The 5,177-nt window shown below is 46.5% G+C and overlaps 1 long non-coding RNA gene across 1 annotated transcript in view; it reads left to right on the forward strand.

The window, feature by feature from the left end:
• The window catches only part of LOC107183563, a 14,793-nt gene that overhangs the window by 5,771 nt on the left and 3,845 nt on the right, over window positions 1-5,177 (forward strand). The gene's annotated exons all lie outside the window — the stretch shown is intronic.

Genomic DNA, 5,177 nt, shown 5'->3' on the forward strand with positions numbered 1-5,177 from the left:
CTCTCTATCTCCCTCCTGCCTCTTTTCCACTCTCTCTAAAGTTCAATGGAGAAAATGTACTTGGGTGAGGATTACCAAAAAGAAAAAATTATAAATCTTCAAATACTTCAGCATTCTTTTTCTGCTTTGGGCAAAATTGACTAGCTGTCCTGAAGGAATCATGTTGAGACAGACATTCTCCCACCGAGTTGGCGCCTGATGGAGAAGCAGGGTCCCGGGTCTCACCTGCGGCTCAGTGGCCTGGGCACCTCCCACCGCTCACGGAGAACCTGGGATAATGAGACTCCCCTGAGGCTGCCCGAGCGCACAGCGGGAAGCCCTCCTTGGAGCCTGGCCTCTGGGGGAGAAGGGGGAGGAAGAGGCGCACCCAACACCCCAGCAGACACCCTACTTCCATCTCCTGGAAGGCTCCCAAGAGAGCCTCAACTTTCTTCAGCAGACAAGACCTCTTGATTTTATTCTACAAATTTAAGTCTATTCAGCTTTCTCATGACCTAAAACTCCAAGAGCTTAAGCAGCATCTGGGGTCCCTCGGTGCTCTGAGGACCCCCACTATCTCCCAAGGCGCCCTCTGCCAGGCTGCCCGTTGGCATTTGCCTTTCTGAATCTAACCCTCCCTCCAGGGCACGGGCTCAAGTTTCCTCGTTGTGATAAATGCAAGAGAGGGTGCTTATAAAGGCCAGAGGACTTGACTGAGTCCAGGCCTCGCTCAGAACTTTCCTGTTTGCTTTCTCTCCTTCTCTGGGGATGCTGGTGGAGGGCCCACCCGAGGGAAGTCCAGCGGCCTTGAACCAGAGCCCGACAAGGACTCCAGGTCTCCGGGTCAGGCCGACTGCCCCCCGGGGTCCTCTCTGAGTCTCACTTCACTACGAGAGCAGACTGGCTTGGGACCTGAGGACACTGCAGTGGCTGGGACTGGAATGGGGAATCCTTCCGCCACCCCCACCAGTGCCCCCGGTTTGTTTAGCTTGGGAGTGAGGCAAGAGCAGGTAGGAGACCGCCGGTCACACAGCGGCCACTGCGAGGAACTGACTAACGCTCTCCCAACAGCGTTATTCACCCTCGTTCCTCCGGTTAGCTGTTTATTTATTCATTTATTCAGCAAATATTTATCGAGCAGCTAGCGTGTGTCTGTACCTTTTCGCACCCCGACCTCCTATCCTTCCAGACCAGGTTGAAGCCTGCCCCAGCGCTCCGTGCCAGAGGCAGTCCCCTGTCCGAGGAAAGGCCCGCAGAAGGGGCGCTGGCCCCGGTCAGGAGGGCCTGGCTGAGAGGCAAGGGTTCAGGACATCCACGCGTGTCCTCGGGCAGGTCACCCAAGCCGTCAGCTCTGAAGTGCGCATGATCGTAACACTTGCCTCCTAATGCGAGATGCCCGGGGATGCTCCATAAGGGACAGTAACATCGCTGGCAGGGAGCCACAGAGCTTGCAGAAGGTGTAGGAGTTACTCAGGGGTCAAACCTGGCAGGAGAGCAGAGATCAAAGATGCTGTCTTAGACCCTCAGGGTCATCCGCGAGAAAATACACAGAATTCTTGCTCCTTTTCACAGGGGAGAAAGCTGAGGGACAATTAGCACAGTAAGTAAATAAAGTCTACGGTGCGGCCGGAAGCGGCCAGTGCTTTAGAAAAAGGGAACACGGGCATGGGGCAGTGTGGAGGTGGGGCACGGGGCAGCCCTGAGCCAAGTGTCAGGGAAGCCTTGCTGAGAAGGTGAAGTTTGAGCGAATTGAGGTAAAGGAGGGAGACAGCGAGATGGACAAATGGGACGGTTAAGGGACTGGCCACTTGCACACCTTCTGTGAAGTCTCTGATCAAGGCTCTTGTCCAATATTTTACTTGCGTTGTTTGTCCTTCATTATTAACTTGTAAGACTGTTCGTATATATTCTGCTGAAATCCTTTGTCAGGTGTCTGCATGGCAGATATGTCCCCCCACTCTGTGTTGTGTCTGTACATTTTCTTAACAGACAGGTGTTCCTCTGGACAACCTCCATTTTTCATCAAGTTTTACTTTTATGCTTTGTGGTTGCTTGGGTCTTATTAAGAAACCTTTGCCTGCCCCAAGGTCACAAATATTTTCTTTATATTTTCTAGGAGTTTGGGCTCTTATTTTTAGGTCTATGATCCACTTCAAGTTAATTTTCGGGTCTGATTTGAGTAGGGGTTGAGAGGTACGTTATTATATATGGACTAGAGGCCTGATGCACGAAATTCGTGCAAGGGGCTCGGCCCTCACAGCCCTGGCTTCATCACGAAGGTTGTCCGGAAGGACGTCCAGAAGGACATCTGGAAGGTTGTTCGGCTGTTCAGTCTAATTAGCATATTACGCTTTTATTATTATAGATATTCGGTTGTTCCACCAACACTTATTTTAAAGGCCATACTTTCCCCAATGATTTTTCTAGATCCCCCCCCCCCTTTTTTTTAAATCAATTGGTCGTATATGCCTGGATCTATTTCTGGGTTCTCTATTCTGTTCCATTGACCTAGATGTATATCTTTATACAAATACCATACTATTGCTTTATAATAGGTCTTAAAATTCAGAGATATAAATCTTCTCACTTTGTTCTTTCTCAAAATTGCTTTGACTATTCTAGGTACTTTGCATTTCCACTTAAATTTTGGAATAACCTTGTCACTTTCTACAAAAAGGCAACAAGTTATAATTGCAATTATGTTGAATCTATAGGGCAGAATTGACATCTAATAATATTATTTTGAATTTTAGGATCCATAAACATGGTATATCTCTTTATTTCTTTATGCCATCTTTAGTTTCTCTCAGCAATGTCTTATAATTTTTAGTGTACAGGTCTTAAATACACTTTATGAAATTTATCCCTCGGCATTTCACATATTTTATGCTGTTGTACCAGGTAAATGCCATTTTTTAATTGATCTTTCTTGCTGAAAATACTACAGATGTCCCCCTTTTCTTCCCACAGAGCCCGTAGCCCAGTCCCACCCCTGCTATTATTTTCTAAGTTTTTTTATTCTGAGACTAAAGGCCCGGTGCACAGATTCATGAACTGGTGGGGTCCCTCGGCCTAGCCTGTGCCTTCTTGCAATCTGGGACCCTTTGGGGGATGTCAGACTGCCGGTATCAGCCCGATCCCCACAGGCCAGGCTGAGGGACCCCACCAGTGCACGAATCTGTGCACTGGCCTGGTTTTGGCCCAGTCCCCACAGGCCAGGCTGAGCGTCTGCCCCCTGGTGGTCAGTGCACATCATAGCTACCAGTTGAAAGATCCAACTGTCTAACAGTCGATGGTCGTTTAGGCTTTTATATAGAGAGACTAGAGGCCCAATGCACGGAATTCATGCAAGAGTAGGCCTTTCTTCCCCCGGCTGCTAGCACCAGCTTCCCTCTGACACCCAGGACCCGGGGTTCCCTCACAGCCCCGGCTTCATCTGGAAAGTCATCCGGAAGGATGTCCAGCCTAATTAGCATATTATGCTTTTATATAGAGAGATAATCTTAGAATATTAGAAGAGTTACTGAAAGAGTATAGAGCCTTGCTGGCATGGCTCAGTGGCCGAATATCCATCTATGAATGAGGAGGTCACAGTTCCATTCCCAGTTAGAGCACATACCTGGGTTGTGGGTTCTATCCCCAATGTGGGGCATGCAGGAGGCAGCCAATCAATGATTCTCTCTCATCAGTGATGGTTCTATGTCTCTCTCCCTCTCTCTTCCTCTCTGAAATTAATAAAATATATATATATATTTTTTAAAACAGTATAGAGAGTCAGCGTATACCACTCACTTAGCTTCCTTTAATATTAGTACCTAACCTAAATAACACAATTATGAAAACTAAGAAATGAACATTGGTACAATACTATTAACTAAACCATGGACTTTATTTGAATTTTATCAGTTTTCCCCTAGCATTATTGTCAACTTCCAGGACCCCAGAGTGTATTAAGTTGGCATGTCTTTTAATCTCAACAATCTGTGACAATTGTTTAATATTTCTGCCTTTCATGACTTGACATTTTTGAATAGTAATGGCCAGGTGTTGTGTAGAATTAGACAAAGCCCTCAATTTGACTTTGTCTAATGTTTTCTCATGGTTATTTGAGTTTATGCATTATTGAGAAGAATAACACTGGGGTGATGTGCATAAGTCATATCAGGGAGTTCATGATGTTACCATGTCTTATTACTGGTGATGTGAACTTTAATCACTCATCAAAGATGGCGTCTGTCCGATTCCTCCCCGGCACAGTTACCATTTTTCTATTCATAATTAGTAACTTTAGGGCAAGGTGATACTTTGAACTATGCAAATGTTCTGTTTCTTCTGAAACATTTCCCCACCAATGTCAACACCCATTGGTGTGTCTTGCCAACATTATTTCTATGGAATTCTAATGGTGATTTTTCTATTTCTCTCATTCCTAGGACATTTGTTAATTAGAATTCTTCTGTAAGGAGTCATGGTTCCCTTTCTCCCACTTACTTATTTACTTATTACATTATATTTATATCAGTGTGGGCTAACAAATATCACTTTATTCATTGGGGTATAATCCAATGCTATCATTGCTTATTCTGTTGCTCAAACTGTTCCAGCTTCGGCCATTGGGAGCTCTTTCAGATTGGCTCTTATGCATTTGCAAAATTCCCCCATTCTTTTGATTTTTGATTATATGATTAATTTGTAATACAGCATTTTTATTTTACTCATCAACTGTTCTTTGCTAAGATATCCTACATAATAAAAGCCTAATATGCTAAGTGTCCAGTCAACCGGTTGGCCATTCAACCAATCAAAGCATAATATGTTAATGATATGCTAAGGCCGCTCGACCTCTCACTATGACATGCACTGACCACCAGGGGGCAGACAGTCAACCGGTTGACCAGTCCCTATGATGTGTACTGACCACCGGGGGAAGATGCTCCAACCGGTAGGTTAGCTTGCTGCTGGGGTCTGGCCAATCAGAACCAAGCAAGATGGGCCAGACATGCCCCAGAGCCCTCTCGTGGTCCCTCCCTGACTGGCCAACCTTCCTCATCCCTCCCCGGCCCCGATCGTCCACCGGTGGGGTCCCTCGGCCTGGCCTTTACCCTCTAGCAATATGGGACCCCTCAGGGGATGTTGGAGAGCCGGTTTCAGCCTGATCCCACAGCCAGGCCAAGGGACCCCACTGGTGCACAAATTGG

This window comes from Myotis davidii, unplaced genomic scaffold (genome assembly GCF_000327345.1).
Source record: "Myotis davidii unplaced genomic scaffold, ASM32734v1 scaffold60, whole genome shotgun sequence".
Classification (NCBI taxonomy): Eukaryota; Metazoa; Chordata; class Mammalia; order Chiroptera; family Vespertilionidae; genus Myotis; species Myotis davidii.